Source organism: Lactuca serriola, chromosome 4 (assembly GCF_051521515.1).
Source record: "Lactuca serriola cultivar US96UC23 chromosome 4, Lser_US96UC23_V15, whole genome shotgun sequence".
Taxonomy (NCBI): domain Eukaryota; kingdom Viridiplantae; phylum Streptophyta; class Magnoliopsida; order Asterales; family Asteraceae; genus Lactuca; species Lactuca serriola.
In genome coordinates, this window is record NC_136411.1 from 5,163,297 (window position 1) to 5,178,697 (window position 15,401).

Consider the following 15,401-nt stretch of genomic DNA (forward strand, 5'->3'; position numbering starts at 1 on the left):
CTAGATACCATATGGACCGATTTATGACGACCGACTAATTGAACAAATCAAATTAGTCCAGGCCTGGCCAAGCACTTACGTTTGTCATCACTAAATAATTATGGGGCCCACAGATATCGCTTTTATCCACATGGGGTAAAGGAACGGATAAACTTTGACCCAAATTCTCGCTTATACTCACTCATCAAATTACATACAATGATATGTTTTATAACATCCAAGTTACTGGTGCGTTTACATATGTCAATATGCAACCGAATCGCAACTACAACTCACACGTCTCCGTTTGAAGAATATAAGATATTATCGTCTCATGATCACTCGTGATAAAATTCATGAAGTGATTCAAATGAGTGTGGGTTTAATCCAATACTTGAATCTTATTCCAGGAGCACTCATGAACATTGCAGCTATGTCTAGGCCACCTAGACAAACTATAGACCCATTCATGACAGTCTTGCCTCAATACCTACTTCCAAAGTATGATCAACTGTGGACGGTTTGAATAACCTAGTTATTCGGGAAGTCAAAACATGCAAAGTGAAACACAAGAATAATACTAATCGTATATGGCCCCAAAACTTTTGAGAGTAAATAAAACACCTTTTATTTAATCACCATATTGATTACTCATTATTCATTGTATAATGTTTCCAATAATCAACTTAATACTTGAACTAAAACAATAGTTGTACCATGCTCCAAGCATGCACACTATGTTTACCTATGGTCCTATCTTTGTGGAATAGAAGAATTGACAACATTTCAAATGATACTCATTTCAAAATTCCAAATCCTTATCGGGAACGTAAGAATACAAGATTCTTTGCCATTTACTAAAATTTGTTAGATTTTAAACTTATATGCATTGATCCTCTTGTAATGACTATGCACAAAAGTCACAAAGACTTGGCAACAAACATTACAAAGTATTCCAATGAAGAGCAATTCCATGGAAACAAAGTCTCATATTCAAAGTACATTCCTTTGAACATCCTTCTTGCATTAAGTTTTATAATACTGCACAGATTTAAAGAATAATTTCCACCTATGGAAACATTTCCATATTCCCATTTTGACTATCACTTCCGAATAAGAGTTGCCTCCTTTCAGAATATGTCAATATGGTCCTTCCAAAATTTACACTATACTTCCAACTGTCCATGAGCAACCAATCTTTAGTAAGCCTTAGATCGTCCTCGACAATTGCTTAATCATTTTATTCATATACAGTTCTGGTCCTTTTTCCCTCTTAATGCCATATGCATTTGGAAAATTCATAACACATGGAAATATTATAGCATATGTAATCGATCCTATACCCAAAGCATATGGGATACGATTCATAATGTCTCACATAAAGACATGGTCCTAGACCAATCTTTTGCTATAATTTTTTTTCTGTTAGCCATGTTCTCAAAATTTGGACTATGAAGAGGGATGTCGTAATCATAATCGAATTTCGAGAACGCAATTAACATTTTCATATATAGAATTTCCTTATGTTGAACCATTCCAACATAACATTCATATATATATATATATATATATATATATATATATATATATATATATATATATATATATACTTGACTAAATTTGATTAAAATCTCAATCTAAGCTTTTAGAATTGGGATGAAGTATAATTTCTTCTCCCTTAATTTTAGCAAAACAACATTTCAAACCCTGCAACTTTGCAAATTGAAACTTTTATTTGCTATAATTAACATTGCTAACTTGCAAAACATAACATAATAATCATGCTCCCACTAACATGATAATTATATCCTTATCCGCATAATACTTATGCTCCCACTAGCTATGAAAAGTATCCAAAATCATACACCTTTCGTTATATAGCTCACATGTGTGTCTAAACAATTTTTAAAACTATGAAAAAGGATGTCGTAATCATAGTTTCAATTTTTTAGACCTTTTCCCATTCTCACTAGTCCATGTTAGTGTGTCGGTTAACCACATACGCTCCACTAACGACTTTGAGAATGAAAATATCACAATTGCTATCTACTTAAAATCTATTTAGTGAAAGTGTTTCCTCACCATCATTTTTATGAATGGGGAGAAACCTTATGACACTTATATTTTATGATGTATGTGTTCCTATCCATGTGAATTTGTCAAAAACATAACCACAAGAGGAGGTTAGTGACAAATCCAAACTCATATGGATTGAACTTGTTCAATCTTAACTTCTTGCCACCTGGCAGCACAAGGGCCTATCATTGCTTCCAAGTAGTTATGCAAACAACTGAGAACTCATATAACTCACATGCATAGTCAACTTTAACTGGAATGGGCACAGAAACAAGAATATGTCAACACGATAGGCTTTAAACCTCAAGTCCTGAGCTAGTGATAAACAATACCCTAGATTAGTTCTTGAAACTTTTCAAGATCTTTAAGACTCCCACTGACTTCTTGACATATGAGATTCTCTTTTCAGGAACCATTTCTTGACAAAGCAAATATTCAAGAGTTAGTGCAGATTCTTATCAAGACAAGCACTTCACACAATTGGCCTTAGTTGGTCTTTGTTTTATCCAAAACATCACAACTCACCAATTTCAAATGTACAAGGGTAAGAAAACATTTTACTCTACATTTGATAAGTATTTTAAAACTTCTTAAGACTATGTCGCTCATGGCTCGATCTTATAGTATTATTCTAAGACTCGATTTTGGAATGAAGTATGATTCATTTTGACTTAACCATTTCATCAATTCACGATTCCTCTTCTTAGTCAAACAAATGCACTAAGATGTCCTTAGAAGATCAATTGTGATATGGTTTTTCCTAATCATTAAGATGATCATAAAACATGATACCAAAGTACTCTCCCATCTTTTCAGATTGGAGAAACTTTTATCTTTCTGCCTAATTTGATTCTTCTCATTCGTCCTGCCATACATTGAAACTTTTCCAATGTTTTAGAATTATACTTAAACTTGTAAGCACAACCATATTTACTAAACTTTAGTAAATCATGACGAATAGCCTTATCGTTCTTTATGGTGGACCTGACCAACGCATAACCAAGTGTACCTGATCTACTAGTCCTTCACTTGACTCACATATACATCTGAACAAGTAATTAGTTTTAATTTCCCAAAGATGAAAATTGCCATCCATCATACAATACAAGTTGCATGATTCCAAGTTTCTATCCAACTGAAACTTGGGTGATGAAAAACTTTTCTTATTTGGTAAATTATGACGCTACCACAAACGAAAGAATCAAATCCATTTTCCAATATTGCTATCAATGGAATCATATAAACAATAATTTTCACAATTCCCATTGTAAGGATACTTAAAATAAATAAAATCAAAATTTTCCTTTTATTTTAAAATTGCGGAAAAACTTAAATGCAAACACATAGGAAAACAATGTTGTTATCTATTCCTAAGCAATTTATCATAACTCTTAAGCAGCAGCTCAAAATTCTTGTCTTCAAATCATGCGATCGAAATACATCTTCGCAATCAGATTCAGCATACTCTTCTTCTAAGCTTTCTCTCATTTTTTTCGATTCTACAAAACATCAAAATGTGACCTAGTCACATCATGTAATAAGAATCTCCAAATAGAAACTTAATAGAGTTAGATAGTGGAGTTTACCTGAAGCATGGTCAAATTTAACTTTTACCATCCTAGTGAACTTTCAGGTAAATAAGGCAGTTTCGCAACCAATGCCTCTTCATTTGGCAATAAAACATATGGATTATTTGGTAATGGTACACGGCACTATCTCAGACTTAGCCTTTCTCTTTACCATTTGGTCAACCGGGTTGACTATGGCCGATCCCTTTCCATTGGGAAGAGAAGACTTTTCTGGACTTCCAATGTTTCCGTTGTCAATGTCCATGAAAGTTTGGGAAGTAGATCTTCCAATCAAATTTGCATTAACAGTGCCCCAAATCATTTCTGATTCAGCAACAACAAGCAAATAGGTAAGATCATTAAGGGTCATGCCGTGGTCTGTCACATAGTAGTCCATAATGAACTCACTATATGACTCAGAAGGTGACTGAAGAACCCAGTCAACAGTCAACTTCCTTGAGACTTTGACACCCAACTCTCCCAGCTTGTCAATATGAGACTTCATCTTCAAGATGTAAGTACATATAGACACTGCTTTCCAATAGGGATTGAGTAACCTTGAACTATTCAAGAACTTGTGAGTTAGGGAGAACAATTGGAGGAGGTGGAGGAGATGAAGTAAGATTTCCAGTCCCATTAATGCACGAAAAAGAGATTAATCTTTCACCTTGATCGTTATTTGCGATATCATCTTCATTAGGATAGCTTTATCCAAAAGGATAAGGAAGACCATAGTTGTTATAACTAGACATCTATGAGGGAGAAATTCGAGTTTAGTTGATTTAAGTCCTTAATATAACACCCAATATGAAATATTAAGGCTAGGTCCCAACACAATATTTTATAACTTGGAAGAGGGATGCCATAATCCATGCTACAAAATATTTGAAGGTAGGTAAATGATGATTTACCAATTTCTACCTTGAAAAACGAAATTTAACATTAGGTTTTAAATGAATTGAAACTCCTAGATCTTTTGAGACTCATTGAACTATTCAATGGCATGTTTTAATCTCGATTATACCCTTCAAGTTTGTAACTGGGATGTCGAGGATCACAAAAAAGGAGTGAATAACCATGCAAGATTAACTTGGTACACTTAATGTTACAACCACGTAATCAATGTGTCGGTTAACCACACACGCTCCATTGATCTATTATTAATATCAAGCTACCCTTTGTCATACATTGTCAGTCCCAGATTAGTGTGTCGGTTAACGACACACGCTCCACTAACGACTTAACAAGGTGCAAAGTGCAATTTCATGGGTTAGCACCACATTCACATTTTCCTAAAGTAACTAAGATTGGGAATTAAATAAAGTTTAGTTACTTTATATTTATTATTATACTTTTAATGAAGGGGGAATTAATGTCATGTCCTACCCGTTCGGCTAACGACCCTCCACTAGTCAAGGAAGCGGTGGGTGAGAGTAGACACCCATTAAACTACCATTTTATAGGCAGTAACCTTATACCCCCCCCCCCCCTTATAGACCGGCTTCGTGAATGAGGTCTACTAATGGTAAGACTGACTTTACTCTTATACATAAATATATATATATATATATATATATATATATATATATATATATATTAAACTTATAATATTATAATAGTATAAGGGTTGAATTTTAAACTTTTAAAATTCTAGGGTTTAATTTGGAATTAAAGTATTCATGGGGAGAAACTCTACAAATTCCAAAACTTGAGGGCAAGTTTTGAACAATTCAAAAACTTTTGGTTTCCATAACTTATGAGTTTAAAGTAGTTTAACGGAAAAACTCTTCAAGTTCCGTAACTTTAAGTTATGGAAGACTTTAAAACATTAAAAAAAAAAATGAGACTCTTCATTTTCATAACTTATGAAAATTTTATGAGTTTTAAAATTCATAAATGAGACTATTCATATAACTTGACGACAAGTTACAAAAACAGATACTATGAACAACTTTTAGATCAATTTGGATCGAAAACAATAATCACATAATTTTTCTATCAATCTAAACTAACTCATAAGAACAAAATAATTCATATCATCAATCTTCAAGAAATTAGCATAAACATTTAAACTAATACAAAACTTGAAATTATGACAATTATCTTTTATTTGGACAAGCAAGAACATTACCCTCTTGGAAAACAGATTTCTAAGTTCAAAAAACAGTTTAGAAAAACATGTAGCATCAAGTATAATTGAAAACAACCCATGGCTCTAATACCACTGTTGGGTTTTAGTATACTACAATATCCTATGGTGCACATACAACCCTAAATACCTTGGATTTAAGCCTACAACTAGTATACAAATGACATAAATAATATGAAATACTAGTTAGGATGACATACCTCTTATGTAGCTTGAAATCTTGTTGCATTTGGCTTTAAAAGCTTAGCCCCAATAGTGTGGAAGCGTCAAATGGAATCACAACACAACATGGACAAAGGTGGAACTTGAGAAAGAATTCCATGCACCCGAAAACACCCATGAACTCCAAGGACATGCATGTAGGCGTTTTTTAGGTTAAGAACATGTATTTATATGTTGGATTTCAAGAGTCATGGGTATAGCCCAAAACCATACCCATGGGTTTATGATACATGGTTCATGTGGCCCAACTATTTATGTATCCATACATAAACTTGGTCCAACATGGATCATAAGCCCAACACATGCAAATATAACTAATTACCATAATTAGTGACCATAGATTTAGTTAGTCGCTTTTGATCACTAAATTAATTCCAAATTAATTCTTGATCAATATTAATTAAAACATATGATTTCATATTAATATATTATAACTTATAATATATTAATAAATCATATATATAACCTTCTCTCAAGAATCCATCCTAACAAATTGTCATGATGATATGCAACCCAAATGGACCATGCTACTCTCGGTTCAAGTACACACCAATAATAGTTATGGGCTTAGACATCTAATCCAACAATTTATAGGCTCAAATACAGCTGAACTCGTCGAGTTGGGTGCCACATGTCAGCATCTGGTGGCATGAATTGGGGAGAAATAACAAATTGTCCTGATAATATGCAACCCAAATGGACCATGCTACTCTCTGGTCAAGTACATACCAATAATTGTTATAGGCTTAGACATCTAATCCAACAATTTATAGGCTGAAATACAGCTGAAATCGTCGATTTGGGCCTCCAACTCATCGATTTGGGTGCCACATGTCAGCATCTGGTGACAAGACTTGGGGAGAAAGTAATGGCTCAGATCGCGCCACGTCACCCCTTTCGCAGCAGCACACTCCTGACTTCTAAACCCCGTAACTTTTGCATACGAGCTCCATTTTCGACGTTATTTATATCCACGCGTAGGTATTGACAAGATCTACAACTCTCCTTTTGACTTCGTTGGCTAATTCTTGGCTGATTTTAGATTTAATAGTATGAGAAGATTACATTGTTAAATGACCGTGTAGAATTCATAACTTCTACATACGGACTCCATTTTCGTCTGTCTTTTTATTGTTGAGCTCTTATTAATGAAATCTTCAATTCTCATTTAGGTTGCGTTGGCCAAAAATCGATCGATCAAAAATTCAAATTTCAGGTTGTGCACTACTATGTCAAATCTTAGAAAAATCATAACTTCCTCATACGAATTCAGATTTGGACGTTCTTTTTATGTATGTTCTCATTTTAACGTATACTACAACTTTTATTTAGATCTCTAAGGATAAAAAGTAGTTTATCAAAAAATCACTTTTTACGATTCTCGATGTCGTGCCGATTTTGCCGTAAAACTTCGACAGGTCATAACTTCTTCGTTATAACTCGGATTTCGGCATTCTTTATATGTACGGAACCCTTGTGACATATACTATAACTTGGTCAAGATTATTTATTCTAAATAATCTTATATTAAAAAGTCATTTTTTGACGCTTATTGTCTCTAAATTGACTAGTCTGAATCTGCAGGCGTTACAGTTATCTCCCTCTTAGGATGATTACGTCTCGAAATCATCAACAAAATATGGCTTGTATAATGACTCCACACGTTATCTCTTCATCCTTGGTGATAACCATAACTTCTATGTTCCTTCAAATTAATATTTAACTCTTGGACTTCTTTAACTGCAGGCGGTGCTCGATCTCGAACCCGCTCTCTACCTCATGTTAGACTTTCAATCATAACCTTCAAGTCACAATCTTGATCCTTGTCGGAGTCTCCTTCTTCTTCTTAAAAAACTTGAGATAAGTTCTTTGATTACCTCAATGGACCGATGGGTCACATTTTAATGACCTTTCATCGTATGATGCAATTCTTAGAGTCAGGTCTTTTTTTATAGTCAAATTCCAGAACAGACTACACCTTCCTTCATGTTATAATGTGATATAATCACATTCTAGCATGTACCACTTCTAGATACAAGCTTCTTACTTTGACGGTGATTCGCGATACTTCTATTGATCGCTTCGATTTCACTTAAATCTTCTGGTTAAGTCATATGCTACATCGATCTTGGTTCTTTGAACCATGTAACATACTTGTCTTAGCGGACTCAATTTCACAACACCACTAGGTTCGGAATAACAATTGTCTTCTTAGTCATTACCGAAACAATGGTAACAACATACACGAACAAAACGGAATCAATTACTAGCTTCTTGGTAACCTTGTGACTTTCCCTGATCCAAGTACGAGTCCTCTGCTTCTGGTAGTATAGGCCTCTACTACCATTCACACCTACTAATACTCGTCCCAAGTATTGTCTCGCAGTTCTCCAATTTATTATGACAAAAACAATTTTAACACATACAAATGTGTCCAGACAATCATATAATTTTCCCTAGACTCTGCTAGGACTTCTTCCATGCATATCTTAATTCATCAATTCTGATTCAACTCGGTTGGTGATGGAAATGTCAGACGATGGGATAACTTCACGGATTGTACCAAAAATTCTTTCTTTCTGCCAATCAAAAGTGTACTTCTCCCATACTAGAGGTATTACCTATTTAGATGCATTCTAACGGCAAGATATCACTCTTACGATATCTTCCGATAGGTATCATTCACTATCGTAAGCCTTCTCATTTCCTCCATTTGTTCAGTCTGCTATGAGTCCTTATCATGACATTCTATGCACCAAAACAGGTGTTTGGTGTATCGAAACGAGAATATAGATAGAGAAGGTTTAGATGTCTAATCCTCCTAATTACTATGAAAAGTTATATGCCAATTCTAATACCGTAATTAAACGTTTACAAATCTAAACACATAAAATTTTCCAGATCCGATCGGCAACAGACCATAGATCCGATCAAACGATAGCATTAAGCATCACAAATCATTTAGCACATAAAAACATTTTAGGCATCTTCCCTAATTAAGCTGGTGATTTGACTATTCAAGTGTACTTCCTAAAATATATTAGACACACTCCTCACAATCATCGATTAGCATTCTAAGTTTAACTCTAGAAATAAATCCTTATTCCTAGTTCTCTTAAACTAATGCTTTGATACCAACTATGACATCCCAAAATTCACAGTCATTTTAAATATTTTATTTATGCTTATTCAAAAATCAAAGTATTCATTTTAAAGAATAAAATTGCGGAATTTGTTCCCAGAAAAATATTATAATAATAATATAAAATCATTTCCAAAGAAATGTATTTTGTTTATATTAATACTTTGGAAGGTCATTGTCAATACAGAAACATAAGCATAAACAGACCTTACATTCATTTACATTAATGATTTACATCTCCTTTAATCTCTAAGTGTAATGTAGCTTCGTATCGACACCTGTGATACAAATAAACTAAGTGGGTCAGGTTAGGAAACCTGGTGAGTACATAGGGTTTTCAACCCACAATAATATAATTATTATGTTTAAACATCAAACAATCAACCCAATTACCCATCCCCATTATCTTCTTTACTCTTAAGGGTTTACCTTAAGATTCATCTATCCTGCATTCTTTCACTCCGAAGTCCATTGCTTCCAGGGTTTATATGACAGGAAATAAGTCCATAGCTACCAATGCTCGTTTGTAAAGCACTAATTCCATAGTTGCTAAAGTTCATTCATCGGGTACTAAATCCATAGCTACCAGCGTTTATCTAATAGGTACTAAGTCCATAGTTACCAACGCTTATCTAACAGGTACTAAGTCCATAGCTACCAGCGTTTATCCAATACGCACTAAGTCCATGGTTGTCGATGTTATTAATTAAGCACTAAGTCTATAGCTGCCAATGTTCACTCATATCATCTTTCATCTCTCATCATTCATCTATCCATATTTTACCCAACATATTCGTAAATAAATAATACATATACAGTTTAAATTATTTAAACCATGTATAAAATTGTTCATCCAGTATAGATACCAAGTATACAGGTTATATGCACAAGTAGCATGTAATTTATATACACTACTTCATATCTATGTGTAAGATGAAAGTAACTATGCACTCACTTGTAAAAGTGATGATTCCAAACTTGGGCAGCGTTTCGCTTCTAACGATCACTACAAGAAAAAAGGCCTTTTACGACGCGCGAACCATGACACGCAGTGATTTATGATACGCAAAGGTGAGTGTCTAAAAAATAATGTCATCTCTTCCAAAATTTAAAGGATTTCAGACGCGCATTTTTGCGTGCCCTAAAATTAGTGTCTAAACAAAAAAAAATAAAAACACGGAGGGCACCTGCGTGTCGTCTACGACCGTCGCTTTATAAATTTTAATAGAACGCGCGCGTTCCATCCGGGGAAAATGAAATCCCAAAAACTTAAAATCCCCGCCTTCCTTTTTTTTCTCCCTCCACTTTAATTTCCCTAGTAGCTAGGGCTTTTTTTTCAAGAACTTGCCCCGATTATGCCCTCCTGTACTGCTCATTCTCTCTTCAACTTCCCTTTCTCTCCTTCTCACTTCAACAAACCCTTTCTCTTCTTCTCGGTTCTCGACGTCGACAGCTTCTCCCACCTCCGACGTTTCTCTTGGTGTTGGCGCCTCCCACCTCTGACCTCCGTCTAGCCCTGCCCCACCGTCCAACGCTTTCCAGCGTCACCCAGCCGATGGAACCCCTCATCTCCGGCAATCTCACCTCGCCTGCCCTTGCCAGCAACATTAGGTTTGGTGACCTAGACCGAGAAAACTCAAAGCCTTCGGAGGAGTGGTGGCACTACTCAAATCCCAGCGACGGAAGGAAACTCTCTATCACAGCAACAGAAAGTCGGAGACTGGAATGGGAGAAAGAGAAATAGAAATCGAGAAATCGACTTATACAGTAAATGGGGAAGAATCGATGATGCACGCAACATGTTTGATAAAATGCCTCATCCGCCACTGGAACAAAACTGTACGGACAATTCCAATCTCTCGTAAGTTTCGTTAATTTGAATATTTGATTTGTTGTGATGCGGCTTAGATCTTAATTACACTCGGATGCTCGCTTAGAAATAGATAATTTTTACAATTCGATTCACCCTTAATCTGTCATTTCGTTTTTGAAATCATTGATCCATCGTGATTGGGTTTTATGTGAGCATCTTCGTTTTCTAGATTTGGACTTTGTGGAATATCTAATATTACGTTAGATTTGCCATTGATTCGATAATTGTTTGAAATTTCAATTAGGCTTAGCATTTTAGGGCATGACCGTTTGGAATCTATGTTTATGTTTGGTGTTTTGGTTTCGTTGCCTTTATTTGTTTCGTGTTTTCATGATGCATCTGAACTGTACTGGTTTTAGGTGTCTGATAATATACTGTACATATGAAGTGATATAGTTGTATTTTTCTTTAGCATGCCAGATGTGGCGTCTAATTTTATATCTAACTGTAACTTCTGTAATTGTGATTGATGATTTTGGGAGGATCTTTTGGAGGGAGGATCTTTTGGCTGCAGGGCAACAAGAGCAGTAGAAGCAGCAGCAGGTCGGCAAGAGAAAGAATGTTTGATTGGCAACAATCAGAAGAAAGAAAGAAAGACAAGAAGAAAGAAGAATGAAGAAAGTAGAAAGAAGAAAGAAGAAACAGAAAAGACATGAAGAAAGAAGAATGAAGAAAGTAGAAAGAAGAAAGAAGAAAGACAAGAGAGAAGCAGGGTCGGCCCTAGAGGGAGGGCAAGCTGGGCGACCGCCCCGGGCCTCGCCAAATCTCGGGGCCCCTATGTTACGGTAAGTATCTATATATATATATATATATATATATATATATATATATATATATATATATATATATATATATGGTTTTGTATAATATATAATATAATATGGAACAAAACACATATGATGTTTGTTGGTCTGTTGGTTTACGCGTTGTTAATCTAGAAATAGAAGGCCCGAGTTCGAACCTGTTCCCCCAAATTTTGGATTTGTTTTTGATACATTTTCTAATGATCTTCTCAGTTTTCAAAGCGACGGAGACTTTTCAGTTTTCAAAGTTAAGAATAAAGAGACTGTGTACGTATTCTTCTAAAAGCGCCTTCTGATTTTTGGGCTTTTTTTGGATTCAAAAAATTGATTTCAAGCATCAGGGAGTTCAAGCATCTATACTCTATCGATCAAGATCTAGTATTCCTTCTTCAGAAATTGATATTATGCAAATAAAAATATATGATCCGTCTGTCGACTTTGATTTCACGGAACGGTTTCGTTGTAGGTCTAGATCACGATCTGCATATTAGGTTCACATTGTTTTTTTCATGGAATACTTTTGGTTTAAAAGTTTTTAAGGTGAGCTAAATTAAGATATTCATGCCTTGGTTTAGAAAGCTGGATAATTGTATTTTTGATTGATTGTTCTAAAAAATCCCTTGTCAAAAGTTAATTTCTTGGTCGATTGATATCTAGAATCTATTTTTGGTTTATTGAATATATTCCCTCTTGATTAATTCCTCAATTCTTAGCAAATAGAGTTCCAGATTTTCGAGGGAATTTCTTAATACCATGGAATCAAAATACTTATTTCTTCGTTTTGAGTTACTTGTTCTTGGTGTCTATCTGTGTTTTTTGTGGGTAATTCATAATGTACACGGTTTTCATAGCTGATTGGCATGGGGTTTAAAGTGCTTCTTGGTTTGCTGATTTACATTTATCAAATCTACCTTGTTATTTGAGTTCTGTCTCCACAACTCACACACTAGTGGCTGCATATTGCAAAGGGCAAACATGAAATAAGTATATATTTTAAAATTTTCATGCTATAATAGTTCATGCTTCCTGATGTTAATTTGTTTTTAACTTGTTGGAAAGAGAAAACATGGAAAATATGTATTTTTTTGTAGGTTTGTAGCTGATGGCTTGTAATATATTTTTATTTCTTCTGTCCTATTTTGGACCTTTGTTTACAAAATAAACAAGTGATCATATTCTTTGTATTGGTATTATTATATACACTTATTAATATATTATTGTAAAAAACAAAAAGATCTGAACGTCATATTAATATATTATCGGAAATAACTAAAAGTATATGTGACATCTATACAATTTACCCGGTAAACTGAACGAAACAACCTAAAACCAATTAAAAATTGATTGAACCGACCAAAAACCACCTTTACAAGGGCCTTGTTTTTCTTTTTGCCCCGGGCCTCAAATCAACTTGGACCGGCCCTGGAGAGAAGAGGTCGATCATTGTTGGAGCCGATCACCTCCATTGCCGAGAGATAGATTCATTGTAGAGAGTGAAGCAGGAAAAAGGACTCGGTGGTGCTAGGTCTTTGTGATCAGAAGAAAGAAGAAGAAGAAGAAAAAAAACAACACAACTGTGTGACATGCTAGCAGGCAAGAAAGAAGAAAGAAGCAGCAAGCGATCACTTTTGATCGAGAAGGAAAGAAAATTGAAGCAAGGTACAGCAAGAGTCTAAGCAAGATAGAGGAAGATTGAAGCAAGATAGCAAGATCAAACCTAAGTGGTTTGAATAGCAAGTAATAAGATTTGAAGTGACCAAACAAGAAAGTTCGAATCAAGGAAGAAAATAGTAAGTTTAGCAAGATCAAGAGATAAGAACCTTGTAGACTGTTTTAGTTTGTTTCCATTGGATATGTACTACAGGCTATATATATAGCCTTTGTTTTCTGAATATGAGAAGTCAATGTGCAGCAGCTTTGAGTCCAAAGTACTTTCATATCTCTATATTTGCTTTCTGCATACATATATATTTGTGTTGTGTGAGTGAGAAGGTTGGGACCTGTTCCAACAGTCCTCACTAATTAAGGTGCCATGTTGCATCCATGTAAACCCTGAACTTCATAAACTGTATGATTTGCTTAATGGCAATTATAATGATCATATTCACTAATGCAGTTGGAGCTGATGCTGATGAAGATAGAATTGAATTACTCTTGTCGGAGGTTAAGGGTAAAGATATCACCGAATTGATTGCATCTGGAAGGGAGAAGTTGGCTTCTGTTCCTTCAGGTGGCGGTGGTGGTGTTGCAGTTGCCGCCACAGGTGGTAGTGGTGCTGCTCCCGCTGCAGCTGTTGCAGCTGAGCTAAAGAAAGAGGAGAAAGTTGTAGAGAAAGAAGAGTCCGATGATGTAAGCTCTTTTATGTCCATTGATCTTCATTGTTTTTTTTTAAACTGTTTTTTTTATGGTTGCATGTTTTTGACTATCTTTTTTTTTCATATTTTTTTGCAGGATATGGGATTCAGTTTGTTTGACTGAGGATGGTATGAAGCATGTTCTTTTGTGGTTTTTGGATATGATTTTTTGGTAGTATTTTGTTAGTGTCATCTTCAAATGAAGAATTTTGTAAGACCTTGCAAAAGTTTCTTTTTAGTTTTTATACATCAAATGTTTTTTAACATAGTTTTATATGACCTTTACTTTTGTTAATTTGGATGACAGGATGTTGCTTCATTCTGAAGTAAGAATTCTTCCCGATATTTCAATTTTCATTTTTTAAAAAAAGTTATTTTTAATAGTCTTGATGGTTTTATAAATAAAAAACTTTGATGTCATCATTTTTTGATCTTTATAATTTGTAGGTTGAAAGGAAGTCTCTTCCTCATCCAGAAAGACCAGATCGTCTTCGAGCAATTGCTGCCAGCCTGGCAACTGCAGGTGTGTGTGATTCCTTCTCTTTTGTAAATTCTCATTTTGAAGGAATGGAATGAAAATTTGCAATATAACCCATTTTTATTTATAAAATTTGTAATATTAGAGAACAGTTATTTGGATTCTAATGAGCTTTTATGTTTAATCTTTTAGTTTTGCAAATTAAAATTTTATAAAATTTGTAATATTAGAGAACAGTTATTTGCTAGGTACATTAATCTTTATGTTTGATGGATCATGGGTCGTGGGTCATGGGTCATGGGTCATGGGTCAGGTGCGTCCTCCAGGTCATCATGCTGGAGTGAGACAAGCAATGGGATTCTGTCTGCATAACAATGCAGCCATTGCTGCAGGAGCAAAAAAAGTCTTGATTGTTGATTGGGTAATAATCTTTGTAATTAAAAAAAAAAAAAAAACTATGAGTTGTGGTTATCTAACCTTATTTATTTACAGGATGTACACCATGGAAATGAAACTCAAGAAATATTTGAGCAGAACAAAACAGTAATTTTATTTTTATTTTTTTTATTCGTGCAATAATTGATACTACTTTCTTCAACTTGTTAATGATATTATTATTATATGGTTAACTCCATATTCTGTATTTTTTTTGGTTTAACCACAGAAATAATTTTTTTCTTGGTTAACCACAAAGAGTTTGTGATATTTAAAAAAAACATAAACACTATAAGTGTTTCCTGGTAATAAATTGCAGGAG

General features: G+C 34.6%; 1 pseudogene; it reads left to right on the forward strand.

Moving 5' to 3' along the window:
- Positions 1–13,894: 13,894 nt before the first annotated feature.
- LOC145098002 (large ribosomal subunit protein P2y pseudogene) lies at positions 13,895–14,464 on the forward strand (annotated as a pseudogene).
- The last annotated feature ends 937 nt before the right edge of the window (positions 14,465–15,401 follow it).